The 12269-nt window shown below is 32.9% G+C and overlaps 1 protein-coding gene across 6 annotated transcripts in view; it reads left to right on the forward strand.

The window, feature by feature from the left end:
* Nucleotides 1-12269, forward strand: part of LOC127441321 (receptor-type tyrosine-protein phosphatase mu-like) — a 355708-nt gene that overhangs the window by 230655 nt on the left and 112784 nt on the right. The gene's annotated exons all lie outside the window — the stretch shown is intronic.

Here is a 12269-nt window from a genome sequence, read left to right on the forward strand (position 1 = left end):
ATAAAATGTGATCTCAGTGATTTTTGATTGTTGGTGCCAGATGGGCTGGTTTGAGTATTTCTGTAACTGCTGATCTAGCAGAGCTCTGTTAGAGAGAAATGTTAGAGAGCTCTGACTTTTGATAGCAGACTTTGGTATCTTGACAAATCTGCGTTTCATAGTTTGAGACATTGTTGAATCTCTTGTGAACCTCTAGAGGAGACACGTGTGAGTTTAGTCTTTTTTTGACTCAGAAGTCTCCATTTAATCTCATTGCTGTCTATAGGAGACTATTCCAAATCTCTCTTTGCAAATAAACTCATGTTTATTCTCGTTTTGGATGTGACTGTGTCGACGACAGTTTCCGAGAGATTTTAGTCGAGACCGCAACAACTTGAGAACGTCCTGTGAAAACTGTTCGATATGATCAATACAGACATCTCACCAGAGTTCATATATTGAATATATGCGAAATGATTTTGCTAACAATATTAAATTAAGCAATATTATGAATATCACAATGATTTTAATGTGCCTTATTTGGCCATTAAGTTTCATAAAGAGCATCAGCAGACTAATTTCACGATCCTTCAGGGTTGCACAATTAATCAAAATAACATTAACCTCATGCAACCCCGTGTCCACATGTGTGGACGTTGTATTTTGTCTTCGCTATATGCAGTGCATAATTGAAATGAGTTTAAACTGACTGAATACTGTTCACAAGACTCTACATCGTCATTTAAGGGTTAAACTTCTGTGTCACATGACACGACAACATGACGTCAATTTCTGTGAAGCGCTCCTACGGGCACAGCGCCAATAAAAGTGCCTCTGGTAAGAAACCTCTACGTTTTATTATTGAAACCTGTTTGATTGTAAAGAGTAGCGTCTCTAGTTTCATTCGATATGCCGCTCGTCAGCGCGCTGATAAACATGATGTCCACATACGTGGAAATTAGAACTGCGTTCCCTCAAAAGTTTGAATAACTAGAACACATCTGTGGGTCATTTCGCTTTTTTAATATACATTTTGTTATATTTTATTGTTATCACTGTACAATACGGTTCTATTCATTAATATTAATAAATGCATTCATTTATATTTACTGTACATTATCACATTGAGAATAAATGTATTCATGTAAAACTGATAAATGTGTCTTTCAGAGGCTTTATATGCAGTTAGGATGAAAATAAGGTGCATTTCAAACTGTTCTGAGACCAGTGCAGACAGACAGCACACTGGAGGTTAAGTCATTCACTAAATAGGGAGCAAGGGAGCATCCTATAGCTCTCTATGCAGTTAAGTGCATTCACTCCTACAATCTGATCAAAAGTTCAGTTTCAGGCTGCAGATGATGTTTGGATCACTCAACATGTTTGACAGACATGTGACAATGATAATCAGTACATAGATTCAGAATTTATAATGTATCATTTTATTTTAACATGATTGACAGTGATTGGATGATGCTGGACATTACTTTGAATCAGAATTAATTATGATCATTTCTGATGTAATGTCTGTAACGTCTCAAACACATGAATAATCAACACTCCTGGACACATTATAAACTATCTGATGAAAAAAATCTGACTTTCTATAGCTTAATATTACTTAAAAAACTTAGTCCTGCTGACCACATATGAGGACAATGATTTTTAGGATTTTTTATTTTTTTTTTTAGCATGTTTATTAGATGCTACTAGTTACAAATCAAAAAGGGAAATGGCAAATGCACACAGCAGTCACACTCGGATCTACAGTATGTGATTATAAAACTGCAGAAGTTAGACAACACAAGACATTAAAACACCCTTTACACTCGCTGTGTTCTCTTTGTTGGTAAAGTTTCCTGTTTACTTTGGTTGTTTGTGTTGTTGTTGTTGTTTTGGTCAGCTGGTTGCTGTCATGCTGAATTAAGGAGAGTCCGGTCACATTCACCTCTCGTGAGCTCATAGAGAGGTGATGTCAGTGCTGTGTTAACAAGATCACAAGAACTGCACATCAACAACATGACACCGCGAATCAGCTGCATTAGAGGGAAAAATAACACTGCATATTTAATGATGATCCACTAAACATGGAATATTCAACCTCCATTCGATTGCCTTGCTTCCACTGAAGTAAAAATATATGTTTTTAATTCAATGTTTCACTCAGATTGTGATGCTGCTAATATAAAATACAAAGTATTATATAAAAAGAAGTATTTTCACTAGTGTTCTCAGACTTTTGGACCTCTGAATGTTCCTGCTGGTTCTTTGAATGGTTTGCAGTATCAGTGCTGCTTTTCATAATGTTTGTGTTGTACAGTGATGTTATTAACAACACTGGTCTCTGATCATACACGTCGCATCAGATTAAAGTGCATCAAAAGCAGTTGGTGGCATCATGCGCTGGCTCGCGATGGCCATCTTTGACGCTTGGATCCTCCGTTGCCGACGGCGTTCTCTGTTTGGCCCGAGGGCAGAACGCGGCGGCCTTATCACACCGTGCATATCAGTGGTGACAGTGCAACGTTCCATCGACGTTCCATTCACACACACGCCAAGACCTTCTCCTTTTCTTCTCTCAGAAGAAGCTGAAATTATGCGGAATAATAAGTGGTGTGATGGGCAAAGACCTCCGTTTCCACAGTAACAGAAAGTAGAGGGATATTGTGGGGTTCAGACGTTGAAATTGGTTCCCGTGGAGCCCTCGCCCAGGTCTCATCTCATTACACACCTACACACAAACATAAACACACGCACACACATGCGTGCACACACTCACACATGCGCTCACACACAAACATACACATGCACACACACACTCACACTCACATGCGTGCGCACACACACACACAAGCATACACATGCACACACACACTCACACTCACATGCGTTCACACACTGACACACACTCACACGTTCGCACACACACAAACATACACATGCGCACGCACACACACTCACACACGCGCACGCACACACTCACACGCGCACGCACACACTCACACATGTGCACGCTCACACACACACATACACGCGCACAAACACACGCACACGCGCACACACTCACACACAGAAACAAGCACACACACTCGCACACACATGCACACACACAAACTCACACAACACACACTCACATACAAACACACACATGCACACACACACAAACACTCACATACACTCACATGCACACTCACATGCACACACACAGACCACATTATACCATGTATTCAAAGATGTATTCAGTATCTAGATGTATTCAAGGCTTGTTGACCTGCATTTTGGAACATGAATATGAAGCATTTATTGACTTTTTATAGTTTTTTTTTATCTATCTCACTTATTGGGATGCAGATTTAATCTTAAATGGCAAAGCCATTAGACCGTACATATTAAGGAACACAATCTATATATAAAACAACTCAAGCTGCCAGAGACTTGGGTGAATCAATGGGTGTATCTGATAAATGCATATCAGACATTATATTTGCGAGAATTAAGAACATAATCACCCCGAAGAAAAAACATCATCAGAAGTGTCATTCTCATGATACAGTATAATTATGTAATATTTTAATAGTGAAGTAGTTATGTATCTTGGTAGAATTAGCTTCACTGCCTTGAAATAAGAAATAAAATAAAATAAACATTGTATGGCAGTATTTTATGTAATTGAAAAAATTACTGTATTACAATAATGAGAATCTAATGAGAATTAAAAAAAAAAAAAAACTCATTACGAATCTAAAGCAGCTAGAAACATTACTGATAATTAAGTACATTTACACCCAAAATTCTCACCTCTGTAATGCAAAAAAACAGTACCATTATGTGGAAAAATAATGATATATTATTCAAATTTAAAGTATTTATCCATCATGGAGGAATTTGTTTTACTGCCTTGTATTTAAAAAAAAAAAAAAAGAATTTTATGGCAGTATATTTTATATAATTTAAAAAAAATACTGTATTACAATAATGAGAATCTGAGAATTACAAAAAAATCACTCAAATCTAAAGCAGCTAGAATCATTGCTGTAATGCAAAATAATAATAATAATAATAATAATAATAATTAAATATTATTTAAAGTATAAAGTATTTATACAACATGGGAGAATTTGTACTACTGCCTAGAATTTATGCTGATTTATTTGATTTTTTAATCATTGTATTGCAGCATTTTTATGTAATTTAAAAAAATAAATTACTTGCACTGTAATGAGAACGTAAAGAGAAACTAGAGCTGGATACAGCATTATTGAAAATAAGAGAATATAATGAGATTTTTTTTCTATTACAAACATTTGTGTATTGCAAAAATTATAGTGGTCTTAAAATAGGCTTTATTTTCTTCATGGAAAATATAATTTCTTATTTCATTAGATTTTGAGATGAAAAGTAAGATGGATATCTTCTTAATAATATTAACCCTTGTATATGAATTCTCTCTCTCTCATCTGTAATCAGTATAGTGCTCCAGTGAGGTCATGATTTGCCCTCTGACCTCTGAACTTTCACCTCAGTGTACTCATCTCACCTGTGCTGTGTCTCATGGGACTTAATAATGTATCACATCAAACTTCACCTGCAAACACAAGGACCTAACAGAGAGCACCTTTACCCAGTTTGCCGCAGGATATATGCTGACTGATGTCTGTTTGACAGTCACACTTCATCATAAAGTCTGATTATTTTGGCCAGGACCTGTCACTTACACAGGAATAGACTGTCTGATTGACATGTTATTTGACCAACCACAGTTCAGACTTTTTTTCGTGAAGTGTAGAGCCGGGCTTAAAATCGACACCACAAGAATGCATCGGCATGCAACAAAGCCGAAAGCTCGTTTAAATACGACAGTTTCCGCAAACAGTACAGGAAACACAGGAAGGAAGTTAACGTTAATATGGCAAGCCTTTTTGACATGTATTCAACTTTCCTGTTCAAAATGCAATTACAGATATCTATAATTCATTTTGTACTAGTTAGGACTCTAAATATACATATCTATTGCAAGCCGAATCGACTTAAAATGAATTGTTGATCTCAGCAATTAAATTTTCTCTAGTTAAAATTTTATTTTTTGATATTAGTAATTACATTTGCACTAGTAAATTTTCAGTTCTTGATATAAAAAGATGAGATCATCACTCGCAGAAATACACATTCTCAAAAATTAATTTTCAACTAGTAAAAACTGTTACTGCATTTACACTATGATCTGCCATTCACTCCAGTTCAAAACACAGCTGCGTATATAAAAAATGTATTTCTTACTAGTTAAAATTATAATTGTTGATATCAATAATTGCATTGTTACTAATGTAAATGTCCATTTCTGATATTAACGAATGAATTAAAACATTTTAATATCAGTAATCAGTAATTTGGTTTTCACTAGTGACTGTTAATTTCTAATATCTGTAATGTCTTTTTAAGATATCTTTAATTACTCAACAATTTATTGATATCTGAAATCCATTTCCAGATCTGAATGACCAAATCTAACATGTTTAAATACATTGACAGATATCAAAATTGCATTTTCACAAGTTGCAATTTAATTGTTGATATCAGGAATGGATATTTGTACTAGTAACAATGTAATTATTGATATAAAAATGACAGTTTTTACTAGTAAGTACTTAGCTATTATGTAATTGATTTATGCATTAATTTCAATTAATTGAAATAAATGTTTGATATCAGTAATTGCGTTTTGAACTGGCGTGAATGGCAGATCATTGTGAAATTCTACTAGTGAAAATGCAATTACAGATATCAAGAATTATAGTTTTAACTAGTTGAATTATCATTTTGATATCAAGAATGTGTATTTCTGCGAGTGATGACATCATTTTTGTTATCAAGAATTAACATTTTTACAAGTGCAAATGTAATTACTGATATCAAAAATGTGTGTTTTCACTTGTGAAAATTAAATTGTTGATTTCAACAGTTCATATCCTGCGAATGAATAAAAGTCAATTCAGCAACTACTTACTAGTAAACACGATGATTGTTGATATCAATAATTACATTGTTGCTAGTGCAAATATCCAATTCCTGATATCAGCAATGGAATTACGAATAGTAAAAATGCTGATTATTAATATCTGTAATATGTTTTTTTGCAGATATCTGTAATGATAATAACTCGTAAGAAAGCCTTTTACAATCTTTAATTACTCTTCAATTGAATTATTTGTGAAATCCATTTCCATATATCTATAATCCATATCCTGCACATGATTGAATGTCAAAAGGCTTTGCTGTTGCGTTAAATGTGTGTTGACTTTATGGTCAGAATTTCTGTTCATCCAAACGTAATTAGCAATGAGTATTTCACTCTGACAAAGCAAAATAAATAAACCTCTGCACTCTGACTTCTGGAAATTGCGTAGCGGCCAGCCAATCAGAATGGAGCTTCAGAATGCAACTGAAGCGTACTTTAATCTAAAGAGGCGATGCTTGAAGGAAACTAGCTCCTCAGCTGATTCATATTTGCATTTAATGAGAAACGAGAGAAAAAGGGCAGTTTCATCCACACACAAATGTGGAAGTTTGTAATTTCATTAACCCTTCTGCGACCTTCGGGACATTTTTGTCTTTTTCATTTTTATTTTTTCAATCATTTTGGCTGTGTTAATGCCAACGGCATAAATGTTGCCAAAGGTGTGTATTTTTGGGGGGAATTTTGATATTTCAGCCTCAGTTCCAATAATACATCTATAATACACTGTGTACACAAAATAGTTACACTCAGGACCTTCAGGACAAAAATGTCCCCATTGAAACCCATTAAAACTGCAATATTTGATCCTAGTGCAATTAAAGTATAAAATCATGAATTCTATGATATTATACTTTCATTCCGGAGCCCTGGCTTCAAAATTAAATGTTTAATATTTTCCACCAGATGGCGCCATTTTTCTCATGTTTAGCCTATGGAGCAAATACATGCTTTTCCCCTATTTTCTGTTTGCTGTATTATAGAGCACTGCAGGACAATTGAATAAATGATGCAGATAAAATTGTGTGTGTGTGTTGGTATGGATGTCAGAGTGTGTTTTGTGTGTGTGTATTAAGAAGTGTGTGTGTGTGTGTGTGTGTGTGTGTAAAAAAAAACAACAGTGGCATTATATAAACAAACTGGCATTTAAAGGGTTAAAATCCTGAAGATGAATGAATATTTGGTAGTTATGATCAGAACTGATGTTAGTTAAAAAAATCTTAGTTAAAAAATCTAAGTCAGTGAAAGTGGAAAATAATATTAATATTATTATGCCAGTTTTTGATGTGGACATTTTTGTCCTCCAAAGACCTCTGAGTAACTTTTTTAAATTGACGCACAAGGGTTAACTATACAGTATATTTATACACCCAGCTTTTTATATTCACAGATAACCTTTTGCTAGCAAACCCAGTCTTTATTACAAATTAGCAAACCCAAAGGTCAGATTAGCATCAGTCAACATTCATTGCGCTAGCAGCTAGCCGCCGCATATCTCCTCCTCTCTGTCCCTCTTTATAGAAAACTAGCTGAAGTTTTTTGCAATGAGTCGAGTGTCTGTGACATGTAAGCAGAGATTGTGTTTCATACATCTTTTGTTGCATGATTTTTTCATGGTCACTTGACATTAACTCAACGCTGCATGTTCCGCGTGGAGTCCGTGTGGCCCGCGCAGTCACGCTCCAGGGCCTCAGCGGCCCTTTCCCAAAACTGACACAGAATTTATGAAGGGAACGCAAGAAGATGTTTAACCTTTAAGTCTATAAATTATTAAACAGCAAACACGGGTGTCTTGGTGTTGTGGCGCAGCTTATTTATGAACTGTTTGGAGGGGGTCTTTTTCCTCAATATTCCTTGGATGGTGGAGAATATTGTATAGATCCGTGAGTGTGGCATGTTTGAGAAGGTTCCTCTGATAGAAGCCTCTTAGACGGTCTGAGAGCCCACAGAGGGGCGAGATGAAAGAGAACACGCTCGGAGAGATTGGACTGTATTCTGGAGGAGCTCTCTGATGAATATTGTTATAGATTGAGCCAGCAGGGTACTGCTCATGAAAAACACACTGGAATGTTGAAATTCGGATTGTATCCTGCTGTGGATTTGTCAATAACCACTTTGATTTACACATGCTCTTATTTTGTGGGTTCTGTATTAACTTTTATAGAGATGAATAATCACGTGTTAAATTGGGCTGGAATTGTAAGAAAAGAAATTGGCCATGAAATGTATTTATTTATTCCTTTGTTTGTTTGTTTGTTTTTTTGGGGAGGGGGGAATATTTGTTTTCTAGCAATATACACTCAAAAAATATTTAGCCTATTTTTTATTTTATTTTATTTATTTTTTTATTTTTTTATCACCTTTTCTCCCAATTTGGAATTCCCAATTCCCACTGCTTAGTAGGTCCTCGTGGTGGTGCGGTTACTCGCCTCAATCCGGGTGGCGGAGGACAAGTCTCAGTTGCCTCCGCGTCTGAGACCGTCAATCCGTGCATCTTATCACGTGACTCATTGTGCGTGACACCGCGGAGACTCACAGCATGTGGAGGCTCATGCTACTCTCCGCGAGCCACGCACAACTCACCACACGCCCCATTGAGAGTGAGAACCACTAATCACGACCACGAGGAGGTTACCCCATGTGACTCTACCCTCCCTAGCAACCGGGCTAATTTGGTTGCTTAGGAGACCTGACTGGAATCACTCAGCACGCCCTGGATTCAAACTCACGACTCCAGGGGTGATAGTCAGTGTCAATACTCGCTGAGATACCCAGGCCCATATTTAGCCTATTTTTACGCATTTTAATTTCATAATGAAATTACATTACAACAAACTGTGTAATGTTTGACCAAATTAAATTACAACCCGATCTCATGAAAATTTGTACATAATTTACGAGTTGGCTATTTTGTATGGTCTCGCACGATTTTGTTCGCATAAACTCGTACGACTTCATGTTGTGTGTGACAGAAGCAAGTAATTATCACGTATTAGATGGAAACGATGTCCAGCGACGTCATTGGCCGTAGTGAAAGTCGTAGGGATTCAAACGAGTGCAGTCGCGCGATATCATACGAATTAGACAAATTTAGAAAAGTCGTACAAATCCTGACGATTTCACAGTGAGAGTGTGTTGTTAAATTAATAAAACTGAAAATATATATTTATATTTTATTACATATTACTCAATTCATTTTCATGAAATTTTGTTAGGAAATTAAAATGCGTAAATCTTAAAAAATAAAATAAATAAATAAATAAAAAATTATAATAGAAAATTGTCTACAGCTGGGCATAAAATGCTTCAATTTTGTGCACTTTTATAATTGAATACAAATACTTTAATTACAAATTATAATACCAGCATTACAATTAAAATTAAATTGTTAAAATAAAAAAAATAAATCTGAAATTCATGTAAATGCAGCCTTTCACTATGTTGTTGATATAATTTGTAATTAATTTTTTGTTTGTTGGTTGGTTAGTTTTTATCAAATTATAAAAGGTAATTATAAACTATTTATTGCTGGGATTGGGTCACAAGAATCACCACCTGATTTTCGGGTACCCCCACCTCCAAAACCAAATTTAACCACTGTGAATAATACTGTAGTTTATTAGTTGTTTATTTGGATGAATCTCATGAAACCTGTCAAGAATTTTCCACGTCATATTTCACCCCAAAATCTATTGAGGGCCAAATGAAATAAATATTCAAATATTTAAATAAATCATGAAATGTATAGTGATTTAATTAAATGCATCATTAAATAAATAATCGGAGTGTCTATTTGCACCCTGATGTAAATAGCATCTGCCACATAGTGCAGTTATTTGCACCCCAATAGTCAAGAGGCATTGCTCCAAAAAGGGGTGGTCGCTCTAAACCGCCATTAAAGATATAAGGAGCCCCTTACCAAACCCTTTCCCTAACCGTGAGTGGAAGTGACACCCCTTTTGGAGTAGGTGCAGCCCTCCTTTTAGAGTAACCCCACCCTCTTTTGAAGATTTCGCCTCCATTTGGAGGTCTCCGGCCTGCAGCTATAACTACTTGGAATAGTCTGTTGGAACCACAGAAATATACAACAAGCCAAGGCAGTGTCTGTCGATCGCACTCGATCCCGCGGCTCGGCATCGATTGAGTTTAGATTACATGACTGTATTACTAATATTGCAGTAACCATGTTTTTTTGGCAGAAAGCATTGTTTTAATGCAATTAACCATGTACAGTAACAGTGGGTGTCACTTTGAAAATCGATTTCTTTGGACCTTCTGGTTAGTTTAGGCGTGCTTTTCTCACAACTATGGCTGGGCTTGGTACAATCAGAGATTTCTTGTTGACTCTTGCTGATGAAGTTGCTTATCAAAACAGTGACAATGACAGCTTCTGCCTCTGGTCCTATACTTCACTCTTTATCAAACTTTGCACATTTCACATTCTCGACTTTGGACTGCTGACATTCTGAGCCAATGAGAAAATCTCAAAGGAGTGCTGATTACACCCACCTGCTTTGATTGGCGTGTCGGTAATTCTCTTGCTTACAATAAATGAAGAAGATCCCCAAAGCAAGCTCTTAAAATAAAATGGAGGCAGAGAGTTTAAACTGATTCAAAGCTAGTGCTGAAATGAAATACATGGGAGGTTTTATGTAAGATTTAATGATGCATTTAATTCATTCACTAGGTATTTAATGATTTATTTAAATATTTATTTAATGATACATTTAATTAATTTACTTTGTATTTAATGTTTTATTTAAATATTTAATTATTTAATGATACATTTCATTCATTATGTATTTAATGATTTATATAAATCTTTAATTATTGATTTAATGATACATTTAATTCATTCACTATGTATTTAATGATCGATTTAATGATACATTTAAGTAATTTACTATGTATTTAATGATCTATTTAAATATTTAAATATTTATTTAATGATATATTTCATTCATTATGTATTTAATTATTTATTTAAATAATTAATTCACTATGTATTTAATTATTTATTTAAAGATACATTTCATTCATTATGTATTTAATTATTTATTTAAATAATTAATTCACTATGTATTTAATTATTTATTTAAAGATACATTTCATTCATTATGTATTTAATTATTTATTTAATGATACATTTAATTAATTTACTATGTATTTAATGTTTTATTTAAATATTTAATTATTTATTTAATGATACATTTAATTAATTTACTATGTATTTAATGTTTTATTTAAATATTTAATTATTTATTTAATGATACATTTAATTCATTAACTGTGTATTTAATTATTTATTTAAAGATACATTTCATTATGTATTTATTTATTTAACGATACATTTAATTAATTTACCTTGTATTTAATTATCTATTTAAATATTTATTTAATGATGCATTTAATTCATTAACTATGTATTTAATTATTTATTTAAAGATACATTTCATTCATTATGTATTTAATTATTTATTTAATGATACATTTAATTAATTTACCTTGTATTTAATTATCTATTTAAATATTTATTTAATGATACATTTAATTAATTTACTATGTATTTAATTATTTATTTAAAGATACATTTCATTATGTATTTATTTATTTAATGATACATTTAATTAATTTACCTTGTATTTAATTATCTATTTAAATATTTATTTAATAATACATTTAATTAATTTACTATGTATTTAATGTTTTATTTAAAAACGTATCATTATTTATTTAATGATACATTTAATTCATTCACTATGTATTTAATTATTTATTTAAATATTTAATTTAATGCTTTAATTTTGAGAAATTTGGCCCTCCATAAAGATAAAAATAATTATATTTTACCTAAAGGTAATAAAGCCTGTTTTTGGACCACTATGTTTTTATTTTTTTTATATATATATATATATATATATATATATATATATATATATATATATATATATATATATATATATATATATATATATATATATATATATATATATATATATATATACTTATATATATATACATATATATATATATATATATATATATATATATTATTATTAACATGACAATTAACCGCATTTTCCCCCAAATTCTCATTATCGTAATGTGATGAGAAAGATATATTTAAATTGTGCTTTGTATTATTTATTGTACTCTCTTTAATATAAGCTATTTTTTAAATTATCATATTACAGTAGTAAATTAATGAGAATGTAATGAGGATCATTTTTGAAAATAATAGAAATTGCAAAGAAATACAGAGTGTCCTGATGCATTA

The sequence above is a fragment of the Myxocyprinus asiaticus genome, chromosome 5, assembly GCF_019703515.2.
Source record: "Myxocyprinus asiaticus isolate MX2 ecotype Aquarium Trade chromosome 5, UBuf_Myxa_2, whole genome shotgun sequence".
NCBI lineage: Eukaryota > Metazoa > Chordata > Actinopteri > Cypriniformes > Catostomidae > Myxocyprinus > Myxocyprinus asiaticus.